The 20,838-nt window shown below is 37.7% G+C and overlaps 1 pseudogene; it reads left to right on the top strand.

Annotated features, from left to right (window-relative positions):
• Nucleotides 1-10,434: 10,434 nt before the first annotated feature.
• Nucleotides 10,435-17,083, top strand: LOC128316172 (protein tyrosine phosphatase type IVA 1-like; annotated as a pseudogene).
• Nucleotides 17,084-20,838: the final 3,755 nt, after the last annotated feature.

Here is a 20,838-nt window from a genome sequence, read left to right as displayed (position 1 = left end):
TAATACCTATCCCATAATTCAATAGTTTCACTCCTGGGTACTTACCGAAGAGAAATAAAATATGTCAGGAAAGATAATTATACAAGAATGTTCCATCAGCTTTATTCACAGTAGCAATAAAACTGGAAACCATGTAAACATTCATCAGTAGTAAAATAATGGAACTTTTGTATTATCCCAATAACAACAAAAATACACACAACATTCAAGAAACTCATAAGCATTATGCAAAAGGAAGTAAGATTGTGTATTGTGTGATTCCATTTATATGAAATCCTAGGACAGGCAGAACAAATCAGAAGAGTAGTTGCTCTTGGTGAAGACAAATCAGATGGGAAAGCATGAAAAAATATTCTGAGGTAATGAAAATGTTCTATATTTTGATAATGAGTATGAGCTACCCAGGTGTCTGCCTTCTTCAAAATTTCAAGATTTGTATACTTAGACAAGGGCATTTATTGTATATACATTTTATTTCCAAAGAAAAAAAGACCAAATTTTGAAATAGAAGACTTAAAAACTGCCAGGACAATGGGTTGGAAGCTCCTATTTAAACTTCTTTAGGTAAGCCTAGGGCAAAAGAAGAATATTTCACTAATTTTGACAACGGGAAAAATATCTATCAACCTCATTCCTTCAAAAAGTGGTATGGGAAGAAAATGTGAATATATTAAAAGGGATACATGTGAAGAGAAATAGGCATTTACGTCTCAGATTTGTGGAAGATGGTCCTATCCTGAACAGGGTCCCCTACTCTGGCAATTCTGTTGCCAATGAGATCAAAGTGCTGTCAAAGCTTAGAAAAGAACCATTGATTAGATGTGGAGGGTGGTCCAAAAAAAGACTGAAAAGTCCTGGCACATTTCCTCTGAGCCACTTTCAAATATACTTCATGTATTCATTTTCATTTGGAGATAGAAAAGCCATATGCTGCTCATGGTCTATGTCAAAAATCCTCTCTTTAGCGCACTAAATAACAATGAAATAAGAAAAGGACTTTTACTTAGACCTGCAGTTTTTTGATTAGATAAAAGAATTTCCTACATCTAAAAGCTGTTGAATACTTCTTTGGGATAATAAAAAATTCATTGGAATCTCCATTGTCACAAATAGGGTAATTATCTAGCTGCGACGCTATCTTATGCTTTGGGATAGGCTAGACAATCTCCTGAAGGACATTTGAGCACTGAAATTCTCAAGCACTGAAGTTTTTATGTTTCTGATGCTCATATATATTTGTTGTGATACCCAGAATTTCAACTTCTCCCCAAGATACAATTCAGCAGAATTTTTTGTACTTTGGAGCGTAAGTGCAAAGATTCATTGGCAGACTGTCACTTAAGACCAAATAGCACACTATGAAGGCCATGGCATAATATTTCAAGGACTAGTCTATTTTGTGATATTACTTTTAGCTGTTCTGGTTATACACATTTCCCCTTAGTCCAAATCAAGTACTGAATTTTGAGTAGATATTTGAAATAACTATCAAAATGTGGTACATGGAGCAGTTTTACTCTCTAAAGGTACAACTAGTGAATTTTACCCTCTGAATGTTCTACTAGAGAGTTGAAGATAAGTGGGGGCTGTCCCTGGAGGTTTTTTTGTTATGTTTTGCAATTTTTTTGTTCTTACATAGAACTAGAGCTTATTAATGATAATAATACTGCATTAGATGATACTGAAATTCAACTTTCTATCATATTCCCATTAAAAGTGACAGTTCTAATCAATTATTTTTATGAAACATGCAGTTTTTATAAGGATGAGCTTAACTGGAATCATTATAACACTGCTAATAATCATAATGGCGACTGCCATAACTTCTTATAATTGTTACATTATAGCTAACATGCTGAACCACATTCATCTGATACATCATGAGTAATAAAAATTAAATGGTAGGTATAGCCATTATTATTATTATTATTATTATTTTGCATTTGGGAGAATCTATTCTGCAATATACAAAGTTTATTAGAATTTTGGCTTCCAGTGGCAATGTACTATGCCAGGGGCTTAAAATGCTATCATCTCAAGAATGTTCAAAAATGTAAATTCTAGAACATTCTTAAAAATAATATTTTGTTTTTTAATATATGAAAGAAAACTTTTTGTAATAGAGCATTTTTGCTTAGAAGGATCTAAATTAGAGCAGCAGATTTCATGTCAAGATTGTAGTCTGGCCCACAGCCTAAGACTTTGCTTCAGAAAGTGCTGGAGGGAGTGAGAGAAAGACGTGAAAACCAGGCTTCACTAAGTCCTAAAACTGACATTCCCTTCACCTGCCAGGAGCTTCAATTTCTCCCTAGGGTGACTTTGGTTTTCAGCATGAATAAAAGCAGAGTGCCTCTTGTCGGTAATAGAAGAACACTGTTTACAGGATTTCTTCCACTTCTTATTTATTTTGTTTTGAACGCCAGAAGATGAGTTAAGTTGTGTATTATTCTATGTTTTAGGCATGAAAGTAGCTACGAGAGGAAACTACTAATATAAGATTTCTTTCCTATGCAGAAAACCCAGAATTCTATTAATCTATATTTAAATTAGTAATAGGATAGTCAACGGATGATAATTCTTTAAATGATTGCAAGTAGCTAAATTTTTTTCAAGTTGTAATGCATGTAAATGTATAATAATTATGGCAGTGACACAAGGTAAATACAGTAGGAATAACATAATAAACTATGTTATAATCACCTCAAAGTTCTAACTAGAATAAGAATGATGGAATGTAAAACCTAAATTTATCTTGCAGCTTTAACTTTGTAGGACAGAACTCTGCGCTCTCACCCAAAGGGTAAACCCACCTGATGTGAGGTGCTTTTAATTAGATCTAGTCACAGAGTGTGTCACCACCAAAGAGGGTCTCTGCAAAAAAAAAAAAAAAAAAAAAAAAAAAAAAAAAAAAAAAAAAAGGAAAAAAGCTTCCTCAGAGCTTATCATCTACCATTGTTCTTCTGAAGAGGCCTTGAACATAGTCCAAACTTTCTCCTCTGGTACAAAAACAAGGCATATTGTGTTTGGGAAAACAGCATGGTCTTAACATGAGTTTCAACTCCATTCAGCACTCATTGAGTACTATTCTCTGTCAGGCACAATGCCAAAATCTGGGTCCCAAATATGAATATGGCATAATTCTTGGGCCTAAAAATTTCAGTCAATTATGGGATACAAAATCTTTAGCACTAACTTTAAAGTAAAGTGGTGATCATGTTTAAAGAAAGCAAAAATGCATATTTATGGTATCCCAAATGACCTCATCAGCCATCATTCATTTAAAGCCTTTCTCCTTTGTTGTATTGTTTTTATGTTAATGGAAGGATTTGTGAGGCTCTGCTAGAGAAGAAAATATTAAAGGCATACTTACACAAAGCTAGCAACATCTCCTGTGCCAATAACAAATCTAGGTAATTTTAGTTCCTGATCAATTATGCAAAAGGAAATTGATAGAAAACAGTATGAAGCATATGTGAATAATACAAAGTAACTCCAGGAGATGGAAATGGAGCAGATTATTCAGACTTCAAATGGAACTGTTCGCAAAGATGGCTCTGGTCTCTTGCCATTTCCTTTAGAGCTAGAGAGAACATGATGATTTTAAGAATTGGAAGAATAAATTGCTTGTATATAGATTTCTTCTTTTCATCCTCAGATTGGATGAAAGGAAAACCATGCCAACTGAAAGCAGGTTTTAGAATCTCAGACTTCCTGTTATCTTTAATCTGATCTTATCATGTGTGACTTTCACTAACCACTATTCTTCCAAACACTTAATTCAGGCAGTTTCTCTGGGCCCTTATTCTGAAATCTGATACGACCTTTATTTTTCATTTTTTAACAAATTGACTTATCAGGAGTCTTCCTAAATTAAGCATACCAAGAATGGAATTTCACATAAAAGACATTCTGGAGTTCTGAACGGGCACCAGGAGAATGTCATTTGAAATAATTGTAAAATTTCCTACAATAAATCTATCTTGTAGATCAGAGTATGAAGACGCCTTTTGCTGGTTTTTGTTACAACTGTGACTTGACACATTTATTCCCTCTGAGGACTCAGGGTTGCTGATCAAGTTAGGAGTTTAAATGTATAAATATCCTGACAGAAGACAAAAGTCACTCTTCATATTACCTGGATAATGGACTCTAAATTCAACTTTACTTGGAAACAGAATTTTTGCAGATGTTATCAGATAAGATGACATCATACAGGATTAGAGTGGACCCTAAATGCAATGATTAGTGCCCTTATACTGACAACAGAGGACACAGAAATTTACAAAGAGGGAGAATACCTCGTGAAGACTGAAGCAGAGATAGGAGGGATATTTCTACAAGCCAGAACAAATGCTGAGGATTCCCAGCAACCACCAGAAGCTGGTAGAAAGGCCAGGAACAGATTCTCCCTCAGAGGCTTCAGAGAGAACCAATCCTACTGACACATTAATTTTAGACTTCTAGCCTCCAGAGCTGTGAAAGAAGAAATTTATGTTGTTTTAAGTCACCCAGCTTGTAGTATTTTGTTATATCAGCCCTAAAAAACTAATACGGTTCCCAATTATTTTTATAACCCAAATCCCCCACACCTCATTAACATCTGGGTAGGTAAAGAGTCACACATGTAGTTGGGACTTGCTCACACATTCTGAAGCAAGATACCCAAGCCCTTTGAAAGTACTTCTTTCTCCTCAAAATTAAAGCCCCATAGTTCTGAGTATCTCCAGGGAGAGTTTCTCAGGTATGCACAAGTAAGTCTGCTCCTAGTAGATCTTTCCATGGCCTGTGTGGATATCACCTTCTGCCTGGTATGGTCACTGAAAAACTAAAGAACACAAGATGCCAAATTCTCAGGGGGTCTGTGATACAGGAGGAAGGTGAGCCTTTTAAAAACTTCTGTGTTGCATTGAAATAAAGGGGTCTTAACATATTAGAGTTTAGTAGAACAGCTCTTAAAAATTTTAATTGTGCCTTTCTATCTCCCTAGAAACTAGGCAAGTGCTATGAAGAAAATGAAGAAATTCAAGTAATAACCATCACAATGAACCTATCACTGCCTGTCCATCAGTTAAGGAACTGAACCAGGTCAGCACATCATTCTTCTCTTGAGATGAGCTCCCTTAGATTTTTCATCTCCCAGCAAATGGACCTGGGTCAGTCCATCTGCCAGCTCAGGCCTGTCTGGATTCTAAAGGTGGATAAAAGGAGATGAAATTCCCACTGCATATTTGGGTGATGCTAGAGTAAATTAAAATTTTCCTTTTCTCAAAAGCAAATGTTTTCTGGAACTCTATTTCCATGTTTTCTCTCATGAGCTTCCATAGAGGTTCTGATATAATATTGTGACAGTTTTTTTGTACATGCCCTTCTCTCCCTTCTAAAAAGTAAAAAGCTGAGCAAACAGAGAAGAAAGTAGGTCTGTTCTAAAAAAAAAAAAAAAAGCAGCAGCCATTATTATAAAATCAAATATTACCCCAGCTACAAGCCCAGGCGCTAACATTCGCTCACATCAGCTGTTCCTGTGCTCCTCCACAGCAAGCATGAGAACTATTGTTACTGACCAGGAAACATTTCCTGTGTAATCAACATTTCTTGCTGATTTGTTCTCTTACTGGGTGGTACTAGACATGGTGGAAAAGATGCTAAAGAAATCACAGTTCTGTTTTGATCAAGTACTTCGTAATTTTAACAAACCCTCTCAGCATTATATCAGTTGGGAAGAATGGACCGTATGTAGTCATGGTGGGCAACTGTGGGATAAGCCTCAAGGCTTACATGTGCTCTGTTCCAAGCTCTTGGAAGTTCCAAGGCTTTGATCCTTCTTTTCAGTTCCTGCAATATTTTTTTAAGGCTTATTTATTTTTGAGAGACAGAGACAGAGAGATAGAGATGGACAGAGAGAGAGAGAGAGAGAGAGAGAGAGAGAGAGAGAGAGAGAGAGAATGAGCAGGGAAGAGGCAGAGACGGATACAGACACAGATTCTGAAGGAGGCTCCAAGTTCTGAGCTGTCAGCACAGAGCCCAATGTGGTGCTTGAACTCACGAACTGCGAGATCATGACCTGAACTGAAGTTGGACACTTAACTGACTGAGCCATCCAGGTGCCCCAGTTCCTACAATATCTGATTCTGACCCTCTCTCATCTTAACTCCAGACTCTAAGCTCTCTATAATAATGACCACCTTTGTACTTGGTGTAGTTCTCTGCAGGGTTTGAATCTCATTTCTCCCTAATGGGCCCACAGAGTTCTTCTAAAAGTTAATGGCACAAAGACTCTTCTTGTCCACACTTGAAAACAAAGTTTGCTTGAAAGGTTTTGGTACATACCTTTCATTTCTACCTTTATGCCCATTCCTCATCTTGTTTTTTCCCTATTTCTGTATGCCTGAATTCTCATTTTCTTTCTAACCCCTTGAACTCATTGAGAAGAATTGCCTGACTGGTTTTCTTTTTTCTTTTTTTTTGCAAGTACAGGCTGTCTTTCATAGTTCTGGTGGCTCCATAAACTACAGCCAAGAGACAATGGAATACACAACCTTTAGGCTTACCCATGGTTTCTAAGACCCAGGTTCCTCTTAAGTGGGAGGTGGAGAAATACCAGGAGAAATGGTGCTTTGGAAGTGAGAAGAGGACATTTTTATAATTTATTGTTTCCTATAGATTTAGATTTGCCATTTACTAGGTCTTGCTGATTGGCTAGGCAAACACAAATGTAGGGAATAAAGGTCTGCATATTTAATTATACCTTGTTCGCTGGCTAAGCACTGGCTTCTCTTATGTTTGGGGATCTGATGGCTCAACCCAGGCACATAATTACTCTCACTGAAGCAAAGTAAATGATGACAATTAGACAATTACTCTAATCATCACAACTATTTCCATGATTATATTTACTTACTAAGAACTGCCTAAAGAGAGTAGTTTATTAAAACAGGAGCATAAATGATGAAAGGTAGGTAGGATCAAAGCAAAGGTTGGCTTTCTATTGAAATGTGCCTGGTGTATAAACCAAAATATATGATTCATCTTCCACTTTGTTGAGCAAGGGTGGTTGATTTTATTATAGCACTATAGAAGTCATCACATATCAGTGGATCAGATTTTTTTTTTTATCCTTTGTCTTCCAGGTTCTGCTTCCTTTATGGCCAATGCTGAACATGAGCTTAATGTTGGACATTAGCCTTGGAAAATAGAATGGGAAAAGACTTAATTCAGATGACCCAGATTCTGTAATAACTCTCTACAGTGACTCTGTACTGGGTCAACTTAGCTACGCTAAAACATGTTTTTAGAACTTCTCTACATGCTTCTGGTTTTGCATGGCCCTCAGGAGATATTATGCACAAGATCTGGAAGATGTAAATAAGGTAGTTCTGAGAATTAGTGCAGGAAATCAGGCAATTTGGCTCATTCACAACTGCATGTGCACCTACATGATGACCCCATTTTCTCTTGCATATACATGGCATTGAGTTTGGATGTAGTAAGAGACAGACATGAGTTCCAGCTTGTCATCTTAAGGTCCATTTGCCGTTCTGTGTCTTCTTCCAGCCTTTCAGGTTGTAGTTATCTTTGTTCTCATCCACATCCAGTTTTCCAGATGCTCATCTGGATGACCTATAGTGACTTGAGGCTCAACATTAGACACAGAAACAATGGCTTATATAGGCTGCTCCAACAGCTCCAAAAATTGTATCGCATCCAACCCTAAAATAAATTCTTCCTTCTAAATCATTCATAGCAGTTCTGCTCCTATAATATAACCCTGATTTGTATACCCTCCAATTAGGTAAACTTAGGTATGATTTAATTTTTTAAATAAGGATACATACTTGATTTGTATTCATCCCAATTCCTTTGTGAGAAAAGAGAAAACTCACATGAAAAAATTTTAGAGTATATAGCATACAGATGGAAGATATTGTATGTGTGTGAGTGAACAGACACACGTGAGCCCACTTCTACATACTAATTGGTGTATTGTCAGTGAGCTTTGCTTTATCTAGGAATAGAATAATTATTGCTTTAATTGAAGATTTTAATGGCTCAAATATTAAAACTTCCAAACAAATTCCATGAACAATTTCCTTGACACATGCAAATAATATTGAAGAAAATTTAAGAAGATAGTGAAAAGTCATGGGGGTGTCTGGAAATGCAAAAGATTATTCAATTGAAGGATGTTTTTCTTCTTATATTAAATTTGACTCTAAACCAATTACATTCAGGTTTTGATTTCTGATATTAAAAGACAGCTATTCTTAAGTGATGAGTCACTAAATCCTATTCCTGCAACCAATATTACACTATAAGTTAACTAACTAGAATTTAAATAAAAACTTGGGGGGGGGGAAGAGCACTCATTCTTCCTGAGTTTTTATTCCAGTATTTTCTGCAAGTCAATCAAAATCCACAGCTTGTCCAATCTCTCATTTGTCCTGAATAAAAGAAATAAGTAAGATCTTTGTACTTGTTACAAGTTAGGATAACCATATAGAGAAGGTCCTCTCTGTAAGACACATGATTTATAATATGTAATGTTTGTTGAATGAATGAATGAATGAATGAGATCATAGTCTGTATATATTGGTCCCTTTTTATGTCGTAGAAGAAGCACCTAACTTCTGTTAAGTTTCTGCCTCATTTTCTAGGTAGAAACTGCCTCTTTTCACAGACTTACTTTAGTTAACCTGGGTTTAGGGTAAAGAGGAAAGACAACTGTGCCAAGTGGTGCTCTGGTTAACAAAATAGGACACAAAGCTAAGAGAAGCTGGTAATAGCAATGTATTTTCTTTATGTTTTATCCTTTATGTAATTAATTATGCCTATTAAGATTCATCAATGGCTTTTATTTGCTAATATAAAATACTGAGATAAGAGGCTAGGCTATACAACCTTGTGCATCTGATGAGGATGCACAGAATCTGCAGCTGTCAGCACAGAGCCTGATGCAGGGCTCAAACTCACAAACACGAGATCATGACCTGAGACGAAGTCGGACGCTTAACCGACTGAGCCACCCAGGCCCCCCAAGAATTTTCACTTTAAATTCATAGTCTGTGCACCTGTTATGATACCAAAATGATTGTGATGGATGAAAGGCAGTAAAATTAAGTTGAAATACCCATTTATCCCAAGAATTTTATGTAATGACATGTCATTTAAAAACTACTTTTTAAAACTAAGTACTTCAACTATTTAAGTGCTTTATTTTCATATAAAAACTTGAAACCCTGGGGTGCCTGGGTGGCTCAGTCAGTTAAGCGTCCGACTTCAGCTCAGGTCATAATCTCATGGTTCACGAGTTCAAGCCCCACACTGGGCTCTGTGCTGACAGCTCAGAGCCTGGAGCTTGCTTCAGATTCTGTGTCTCCCTCTTTCTCTGCTCCTCCCTTGCTCACACTTTGTCTCTCTCTCTCAAAAACAAATAAACATTAAAAAAATAAAAAAACCCACAAAACCTTAAAACCCTGGTCAGCTTTTCAAATAAGAATGACTGGAATTAAAAAACACAAAGTTTTGTCTTAATGACAAGAGTGTTGTGATAAACCCTTTTATTTGCATGTTGATGTTTTGTATTTCCATAGCAGATATAAGACCAAGATTATGGGAACTTCATGGTCATCAGGATTGCATTTATAGCCTGTCAAGCAGCCATAATGTCCCCTTTCACCTGTTATAATGAAAAGATTACTCCAATGAGTATTTGCACTGAATGACAGATATAATGAAAGGTCTTCAATTTTAGGTCCTTCATAGGGGCAAGGAAGTCAATTATGTAATGAAAACACTCTTCAGAGCAGGTCAGGTTGCTCAAAGATCATATCATTTAGTGTAATTGATTTAAAATATCTCATTTTAAGAGGCAATGGCCAGAAATAGGGACTAACTGAGCAGAAAAGAAAGATTTCATGTACAGGGAAGCTGGATGTTTAGAGTCTATCTGACTCAAGCCGTTGTTTCAGGAGAGCAGGAAGGCCAAAAAGGAGGTGGTTAAGATACCCTACTACTATGTTATCTGGTAGTTAATAACTCCACAATATGACTATTCAAATTAGTACCACAGTACTTTCATCCCCAGGTGAATTGCGTTCCTGAAAAATTTTATGGGAGACATAGACTTCATGGTTAAGAAGCTTAAGACCTTATTTTAAAAGTATGATTAAAATAAGCCAAAGTCATAATGGCAGTTTTAAAACAGTCCCAAATTCATAGAGAGGGAGGGTCCATCTATGTCCTCTTCCCTTAATTTGGGAGAATTTGCTACTACAGGGAAATGATATTAAGTGACTTCTGAGGCTAGGTCACAAAAGGAAATACAGATATTTATTGTGTTGCTCACTGGAGTGCTTGTACGAGAGCCTTGAGGCTGCCATTCTCTGAGGAGAACTAATAGCCCATATGCGAAACCATAGGGGCAAGACCTGAGAGTGCATGAGAGAGGCCTGGCAGGCTGCCAGCTGCCCAAGCTCCCTGCTCTTCCAGCTCCAGCCACCAGCCAAATGCACCTTCCTGAAGACACCATGGCAGAACTGTTCTGCACATCCTATGAGGATTCCTGACCCACAGAAATGGTGAGAGATGACACAATGATTGCTGTATGAAGCCATTAAGTTCTGAGTTAATTTTTCGCACAGTAACAGAATCAGAACAAAATCTGGAATCCTGAAGTGGACTGAATCTGTATCACAAACCTAAAATGGATTGGAGTTATGGAATGAATAAGTCACAGGGATAAAAGGCAGAGCACAGGAATATAGTCATTGGTATTGGAATAGCTTTGCATGGTGGCAGACGGTAGCTACACCTGTGATGAGCATAACATGTAGGAAAGTTGAATCACTATGTTGTACACCCAAAACTAATGTAACATTGTGCCTCAACTACCCTTAAAATTGTTTTCAAATTATTTTCCTTAACATGAAAGAGTTCCAATACACACACACAAAATAAAAATAAAACAGCTGACATTGGCTTTGGCTTAAGTAATGGGCAGAGGATGAGGAGACTTGAGGTTGTAAATATGGAAGTTGGACAGCCCTCAAGGAGGTTGTTCATGAGGGCTGAACAGGAATTGAGAAAATTGTTTTTTGAAGCTGGAGGAAGAGATTCATTTCATGAAATGGTAGAATGCTTAATAGCTCTTAATTGTGGTAATACTGAAAACAGAAAATGTACCTTATGAACTGATGGAACTGGCTAAAGTTTGGGGGCAAAACACTGGAAGTACAAGCTCTTTTAACAACGTACGGTTGGTTAGAGGCATAGACATATGAAATACAAAAGGGAAATGTTTGATTTTCTAGTAAAACTTGGAGAAAACATAAAGGATCCAGGGCTTGCTGGGTCATTTCATATTCCCAGTTTCTTCAAATCGCAAAAATAACAAAATAAAATAAAATTAAATAAAATGAAATGAAATGAAATAAAATAAAATAAAATAAAATAAAATAAAATAAAATAAAATAAAATAAAATAAAAAATAAAAATAAAATGAAATGAAATAAAATAAAATAAAATAAAATAAAATAAAATAATTCTAATTAAGAAATGGCTTCAGGGCAAAGACCAAATCCAGGGTAGGCCTATAAGATTCCTTGTTAAGACCTCAGAAAAACATAACTTCGTGCTGCATAGATCCTTTCAAACAAACAAACAAAAAAAAAGACTTCTGAATATTTTAAGAGCATGCCTGGCAGATACCCCACCCCCTCCCTCCTGTTAAACAATAGGTCCCCATGAATCTTAGGAGCATTTCCAATAAAAGCTGCAAAGGGAACACAAGGTAAAAGAGGTTATCTCAAAAAGATTTGTGGGTTTGATTTCTGTCTAATGAGCTCGATAATCAATTGATACACAGAAAGCCCATATCATTTTTAAAGTAATTGTATCAGTGCGGACAGAATAGAACAAGGACAATGCAAAATAGTATTTGGATCTCTGCATCCCTATAGGCAGGAGAGAGTCTGAGAAAATGCCTCAGTTGCATACACAGTCTCCTTTCTTTATGGGAAAGGAAGGATAACTTAGTGATGGAACGATGATCCCACAAGATGGAAGAACTCTGGAGACTAAATCCAGTGAGAACTGGCTCCTAATCAAGGAACTGGAAACATGTGCCTGCAACTGAAACACTGCAGTGTTTCAGACGGTAGCTACACTTGTGATGACCACAGCACAACATAGAGACTTGTTAAATTACTTTGTTGTACATCTGAAATTAATGTATGTAACACTGTGTCAACTATACTTCAATTAGAAAAAAATTGGGCTATATATCAGTAACCTTTGTGCCTCCCATTTCCACCACCATCTCTTTTGAATGGTTGTGCCCCTTCCCCTTTTGAATAGGTGTATGCCTATCCTATGCCTACCCCGCCATTGTATATTGAGTGCATGGAAGGCAAATATTTTGTAATCTTAATTTGCACATCTTAAAATGGAGACGGATGATGCTTGAGGAGATGTGATCCAAGGAAACTAGCCCAGGGAACCTCATGCCCATCTGTAATGAGTTGCTGGGCTTCAAGCCTGAGCCTGATGCTATAATGAGATCAAATTTGTAGGAACTATTAGGAGAAAGTGACTATAGTTTGAATGTGGGATTAATGCAAATAATTTTTGGCCAAAGTACAGAAGTAGAGATTTTAAAATATGATCCCATATTATTTAACACTGCTCCCACTGAGAAATGGGATCTATAATCCTTCCCTTTAAATCTTGGAAGTGGTGTGATAGGAAAGAAGTAATGTTATGTAACTACCATGGCTAGTTCATAGAAGGCTTCTGCTTGTTCACCAGTACTTTCACACCAGATCCTGGGGCTACCAGGTAAGCAGTCCAACTGCCCTGAGCTTACCAAAGCTGTGAGGAAGCTTCAATTAACTCACACAACCAGACAGCACGGAGAAGGTCTGGGACCACACTGCTGATGGAGAGAGGCCTTGCCAAGTCTCTAGATGTTCTAACTCTCCACCATTCCATTTCCAACCTTGGTCTGACAGCTACTACACGAGAGACCCTGTACTGGCATCCAGTCCAGTTTCTCCCAAAGTTCTAAACCCAGAGACCATGAGAGATGATGATGACATGATTGCTGATGTTTCAAACCACAAAGTCTTGGGATGATTTGTTGCATGGCAATAAATACAGTCACAGATCAAATAATGTCCATTTATTTCTTGCCTACTAAAGCACAGTATAACAGCCCATTAAGTGACTATCAATTACATAATATATATTTTAAATTAGAAATGCTAACTTTAGGGGCGTCTGGGTGGCTCAGTTGGTTGAATGTCTGACTTTGGCTCAGGTCATGATCTCGCAGTTGGTGAGTTTGAGCCCCGTGTCAGGCTCTGTGCTGACAGCTTGGAGCCTGGAGCCTGCTTCAGATTCTATGTCTCCCTCTCTCTCTGCCCCTCCCATGCTCATGCTCTGTCTCTCTCTGTCTCTCAATAATAAATAAATGTTAATAAAAAAATTAAAAAAAAATAAATGCTAACTTTATCTAATTATTTTTCATTTATCATTGCTCACTGAAACTTTATGTGATTTCCCCCTACTGTGTTTTCATGAGATGCTGTAAGTTCTTTTCATACCTCTGTAGAAATATTCAGACCATAGATATTTTTAAATGCATGTAATTCTTCATGAAAACAGTGAATTTCTTTCTGACCTCTTCATTTGAATATGTTAACATCTGACTCAGTTTCCAGGTCTTAGAGATAGTAATTTGGAGGTTTTTAATGGAAAAGACATTAAAATATTTACCAGTGGTATCCCAACAGCAGTGCCCTGAGTTTTAATTACACTAGAACTGAAATCCTGAGAAGTGAAAAATAGTCATACAGAAGTGGTTTTGCTTGTCTGTTTGTTTGCAAAATTTCCAGTTTATCGATTGTGAAGGCTAGGATCCCCAAACCTCAATAGTTCCAAATGGCCCCTATCTCTCCATCCTCCTCCCTAGAACAAAAGATATCAGACAGGTGTCTCAGAGCCTGAAGAGATAAAGGAGATACAGCTCTGGAGAGGTTGTGGAGAGAGTGGCCACGATCTCCCTGGGGAAGTGGGATATATATGCTTCTAGGCTACAATGGTGTGGTAACCGTATTTCCTAAAACATACCTACCTCATTTTTAAATGGAGTGATAGATAGGAGCAGTGATGTTGGTCTGTGTCCCTGAGGGACAAATGGGACAAGGCAAGAGAGAAGCATTCCTGATGGCATTGCTTTAGCAAGAACTGCAAAGACTCGGTGTACTGAATTTAACGGAAAAGTGGAGGGGGTGTGTAGCCCACAAAATGAGGGTAAGGGTGACATTTGTGAGGTTAGTCTGAGGCAGCAGGAAGGAGGAGGATTTCCAGAACCCTTCCCACCTTAGTTGTTTACCCTTGGGCAGAAAGGGCATCTGGAGTGGGATGAGAGTGAAGCAGGGCCCTTGAATTCTACCAGAGAATCTAAATATTACTTGAAGAAGAGGAAGATAAGGAGAGAAGGAGGAAGAAAAAAAAAGTTGTGAAAGAAGGTTTATTTATAATCCCTTGACTTTCTTGCTAGTTTAGAAAACTCTATGACACTAACGCATAGAAAAACTTAGTTTTTTCTTCTTCTTCTATTTTTTAAAATTTATGTATTTAGTTTGAGAGAGGGGGGAACACGCAGAGAGAGGGAGAGACAGAATCCCAAGCAGGTTCTGCACCATCAGTGCAGAGTCCCACACTGGGCTCAAACTCACGGACCGTGAGATCATGGTCTGAACTGAAATCAAGACTCAGACGTTTTACCAACTGAGCCACCCAGGTACCACCACCCCCCACCCAGTCTTCTTCTTTTCTTAATTAAACTTACAGAATAGACAAAGTCCATGGAAAAAACAACAAAGGGAAAAGCGTGGGAAACATTCATCCAGATCATGGGTCCTTTAACATCAAAATTCACAGCTGTCTCTTACCAACCTGACTGTAAGCTAGTGAGGATACTTGCCTTCCTGTTTGACTGGTAGTTCTCTCCATTTTTTTCTACTATCATTCTACTGTGCCTTAGATGTATATAGCAGGTTATATCCACAGAGCACAAAATATTATACAGTCATCTCATTCATCTTCAATCTCTGGAATTTTATACCCATGTGAAAATTTCCTAGCCAGATCCTATAAATTCAAAGATGTACATCTGGGTTAATTTATCCAAGGGGCTTTTAGATGATGAGAACCATCAGGAGCTATTTTTAGAATAGAGGGAATGCAGCATTTTTAAAAATACAGATTCCATCAACTTGAGGCCTCTGAGTTGCTAAAAGCAGCCTTTGGAGCAGAAGTCATCAGCAGGAACTCGATAATCCCTGAATTGGAAAGGCCACACAGTGGCATGGGAACTGACATTCTCTCTTGGGAGTCAGTAAGTGAGGCAGATGGCTCCCAAGTTAAAGGCATATTCTACCCTATTTTTCTGTACTGATAGTACAAAGAGGTGGGTATATCACTTTAAGATGGCCTCTAAAGCCACCCATATACTGTAATCAGATTTCAATTAGCAAGAAGGAAGCTAGATAAGTTGGAAAGAGTTTGGACTCTCAAGAGAATCTAGGCTTTAACTCTTACCAGTTTTTTTTTTTTTTTAAGTAAAGAAGTAGGAAAGCACACATCTTGAAATTGCTAGAGGACAGAATGAATTTAGAGAGGATGAATGGCAGACGAAGATGGAAAGACAGGCAGTAGCCAGGCCATGTAAGACACGGTGAAAATTCTGAATTTTATTCTGAAAGTAAGGGAAGTTAGTGAAGAGGTCATAGCCAAGAAATTCTGGTCTACCCCTTGGAAACAGAGACTATAGTAATCCTGAAAAATCATGAAAAGACACCCCTGCCCAACTGCACGTATATCCATATACTTCTCCCTGCAAAAACACACACAAAAATTCTGCCTCTCTCTATAAGTCTTTTTTTTAATTAAGTAGGTTCTTTTCATAAAATTTTTCTCCATTAATGTGGTTTACAATTCCTTAATTTTCCTTCTTTGAAAACAAGATAACCATTGGGCCTTGGCATACATATTGGCTCTCTATGCTATGGGCCAACTGTCACCAAGCTCTCCTTGGAGACACTCACTGCCTGGTGGAGCCTGGTGCCCTGCCACCACCTGTGTCCCTGTCACCCAGGGTCCAGCTATATGATTAGACCACAGTCTTCAATGAGTAACATATTCCTTTCTTGGTCACACTTATGGAGTTTCTGAAGGGCAATAGAGATAACTGTCAGGCACACATGACCTCCGTGTAGACAAGGGAACTGAAGAAATTTATCACTACTCCACTAAGATGCCCCCATAAGAGCAGAACATTTGCCAAGAGTTGTAGCCTAGGGGGGCTAAACCTATCTAGATGCTTCCTATCTATTGCTTCAGTTTTACGGGACTGAAGGATTGCTGTTTCTTGTTAGGAAGTTCATTTCACTCCCTATTACTTCCAGCTTCACACTCAAAGCGCTGAGAATTTCAAGTGGCGTATATTCAAACAGACCAGTGCCCTCACATCATTTCTGTATTCACTTCTTAAACTTCTTCCATAATGCTATTGGTTGTTTTTAACTAAATTCACATGGTTCAAGGAAACTGCCCAGACCTGTGGAAGTCACATACCAGAAAGTGAGATTTCTTATACAACCTAACCAGTGCAACCTTAAACAAATTTATAGACAAACTTAAGAAGTAAGGAGTACAGCACCATTCTTGTGGAAAATAGAAGGCATTCATTTTCACAATTGGCCTTTTGATGCCAATGCACCACCATCCAAACAGATTGTTGATTACTGGTTAAGTCTTGTGAAAAAAAAATTTGTTTTGTAGAAAACCTGGTTGTTATGTAAGTTACTACTGAGTTGTAGGTCTTGGCAGAGTTCCAGTGCTTGTCTTTCTAACACTAACTGAAGGTGGAATGAAACATGAAAATGCAGTACAGTTCATAAGACAGAAGTGGTGTGGAGCTTTTCAATAGCAAGCAACTTTTGTATTTTGAGAAGTATTGTCTTAAAATGTGGATATGTTTCCAAATTCCAGTGGCTAGAGAAACTGTTGTTGTATTCATTAAAACTGGAATTCCTGATGCTATTGTCCTAGAAGTGGAATTTGAGACCAGACCTAATTGGTTGTTGTGTTAGCAAACATGGTGGCTTGGTGAGTGTAATGAAGTGTCCACAGGAGTACTGAAAAGCCCAGTTTTACCAGGTCACAAGCTTGACATAACTATCATTTCTATGTCTCAGTTATAGTCCACCTATTTGGTTACTTACCAAAAGATGCTTACTGTTTAGCATTTGAAATATACTTATCATTTGTACCAGTTGAATATGCCTTTCCTTAAACAAACGAACAAACAAACTTAAAAAAAAAAAAAGATTTGTTAGGTTGGACCCACAGCACTGAGGCAAGACACTTCTGATTACCCAAAGCCCTGTGACATGTGGGAGCTAATTTGGCAGATGGGAAGGGTCACTATTCCTGTCCTGTGTGAGTGGCACATACTATTCCCTGCAATCCTTTCAGTTGATTCTTTCCCCAGTCTCAGGTAACTTACTTACATGCATAGTTTCATCAAGGCTCAGCTGAAAAAGTGATGGCAATATTACGAAGATTTTTGAAGTTCCTTGTGTTGCTCCCTCCTGCGAACTGTAGCTTTTTCAGTTTCCTGGACTCCCAGTCTCATTCCAATTCCATTAGGCTCTATGCTGGTTCCTTCTTGTAGTGCTATGATTGGGAAACTGTCTCAAGACAGTAAACTGGAGCATTTATAGGGCTAACCTATTTGTTCTCATGTCTTAGGCATCACTGCCCTGTATTGCCTGGTATTTAGTGTCTTAAGAACCATTAATTCATATTTTGTCTGGTTTTTTTTTTCTCCTTTGATTGTTTCAAGTGGGATGGTAAATTTTCCATTTGGCTGGAAGTGATATTCATTCTCTCTTGATTTCACTCTTTATCAGGTTTTCTTCCTATCTCTTCCTCAAAAGTGCTCTACTCAAAGTTTCCAAAGGGCTGCACACTGCAAAAAGCCAATGGTCTCTCAGGTTTCATTACTTAACTAATCAGTTGTACTTAACAGTTGATTACTAAATTTTTAAAGTTTTTATTTAAATTCCAGTTAGTTAACATACAGTGTAGTATTAGTTTCAGGGGTATAATTGAGTGATTCGACACTTCCATACCTCACACAGTGCTCATCACAAGTGCCCTCCTTAATTCCCATCACCTATTTCACCCATCCCCCACCCACCTCCCCTTGGTAACTGTCAGTTTGTTCTCTGTAGTTAAGAGTCTGTTTCTTGGTTTGCCTCTCTTTTTCCCCCTTTGTTCATTTGTTTTGTTTTGTCAAATTCCACATGAGTGAAATCATATGGTATTTGTCTTTCTCTGACTTATTTTGCTTAGTATAATGCTCTCTAGTTCCATCCACATCATTGCAAATGACAAGATTTCATTCTTTTTTATGGCTGAGTAATATTCCAATATATATATATATATATATATATATATATATATATATATATATATATATATTACCACAACTTCTTTATTCATCAGCTGATGGACAGTTGGGATGTTCCTATAGTTTGGCTATTGCAAATAATGCTGCTATAAAAATTGGGGTGCATGTATCTTTTTGAATTAGTATTTTTGTATTATTTGGGCAAATACCTAGTAGTGCAACTCCTGAATCATAGGGTAGTTCTACTTTTAACTTTTTGAGGAACCTACATACTGTTTTCCAGAGTGGTTGAACCAGTTTGCATTCCCACCAACAATGCATGACTACTTTGGTAGAAAGGACTATTCATTTTCTTTGTCCCAGGATACAATTCTCTTGGTTTTCCTTGACTAAGTTACTCCTTCTTACTATCCTTTGCAGAGTCATCCTCATGTTCCCAATTTCTAAATGTTACTGTGTCCTGGGGCTTAGTGGTAGGACATGTCCTTGTATCTCTCTGTACTCTGCAGGTGATCTCATCAAATCTCATAGTCTTATGTATCTTTAAACACTAACTCCTAATTTTTATCTCTAGCCTTCTAAAATTTACATGTGGAAAATGTATCTCAAACTTAATACTTCCAAAACTGAACTCTTAATTCCCCTCAGTGCCTGAGTCTGCAAATTTTGTAAAGGAATTAACTTGAGTTTGCCCCTTGGTGAGTTACAGATAGAGACTACACCAGGTGGAGTTGTCACACAAAGGAAACTTTAATTGCAGAAAATAAGGAGATCACAGGGAAAAACCTCCAAAGTTGTGGCTCTCTAAGCAGGGGTGAGTGAGTTTCTTTCACTGATGGTTAAGATGAATATTCAGAAAGGGGAGTTTTGTCATTGTATTTACAGATGGGCCTAAGGCTGCACATGACATGCATCTTAAGGAAACATGCCTATACATACATTCTACGTTATGTTAATGACGTTTAACCTCCTCTGATTTATTGTCTCTGATATGGTAAGGTTACTTCCAGGCCTAGTAGAAACTCTTAGTTTTTGGGTTCCCTTTGTCCCCTTAAAATCCTTAACTACTAAAGTTTTTGCATTTCTTTGCAATTCCAAGAAAGTTCTGTAAGAAGTGTGCTTGGGCAAATAGAGATGGTCAGGGCACAGTTCACAGAAAATTGCTGGAGGCCTAAAATGACTTCTCTTGTATCACAAAAGCTATGTCTTGTCTTTCTTTTTCTGGGGACACCTAACTTTCTGTGTACACTTTCAGATCCATCTCCTTAGTAAATGGCAACTTTGTCTTTCTGATGGCTGAGGCCAAAGCCTTACCATCATCTTTGACCACTTTTCCCACACTTCTAGCAAATTCAGGCAGTTGCACTATCTTCACCTACTTCCCTGCTATCCAAGTCATTATCACCTCTCACCTGCATTACTTCAAGAACCTCTAGTGATCTCTCTGTGCACACTCCTCTTTACACTCTTCACATACTTCCGAGTTGTTAATTTCAAAACGTGAACTGGATTGTGTCACTCCTCTGCCTAAAATGCTACAGTGTCTCCCATCTCACTCATATTAGGATAAAAGTCTTTGATCTTCAACAGACTATATGACCTAATGTTACAGAGGTTACAACTTTTCCTTTCTCTCTACTCCATCTACAATGGCCTCCTTATTGTCTTCAAACATGGAAAGCACATTCCTGCCTTCAGATCGTTGGCCACTGTGACTTTCTCTTCCTTCTGCCTGGAACACTCTGAAATGGCTGGCTCATTCCATTATTTCCTTCAGGTCTCAGGTCAAGGAGCACATTATCAGAGCATCTTCCTGGCCAACTTCCTGCTTCTTGCACTGGATATTTCCAAGAGAGCAGGGATGTTATTTGCAGATACATTCCTAGTACTGGTACACAGTAGATACTCAATAGGTATTTGTTTAGTGAATACATGAGTGAAACGCTATAGTTATGGGACATTTCTGACCTATGACATTAAACAATGCAGCTGTTACCAAGTGCGTCTTGATTACCAGGTAGCTTTTCAGGTTGGATGTAGCAATATTCTTCTGAGGGTTTCTCAAGTATTCTTGAAAGGTATCAGTTAGTGAAGTCTTACGTGTTTTGTTTATGTCTTCCATTGTTTTTTGGTGTATCAAATGATATAAAACAAATCATCATACAGAAGGACTTTGTTTCAAGGAAAGGAAAAGCTTCTTCCAACTGAATAAGGTTTGACCTTTAAGTTTCCAAGGGGTAAATAAAGATATTATTTTCAACTCTTTTCCAATGTTTGACCATTTTCATTAGGGCAAAATGGTCCTATTCCATGAAAGTATTCTCTTAATGACACAAAAATCGTACATTTTCCTGGTACAG

This window comes from Acinonyx jubatus, chromosome B3, assembly GCF_027475565.1.
Source record: "Acinonyx jubatus isolate Ajub_Pintada_27869175 chromosome B3, VMU_Ajub_asm_v1.0, whole genome shotgun sequence".
NCBI lineage: Eukaryota > Metazoa > Chordata > Mammalia > Carnivora > Felidae > Acinonyx > Acinonyx jubatus.
The sequence above is the reverse complement of the archived record's forward strand: the minus strand, read 5'-3'. Positions and strand labels throughout refer to the sequence as shown.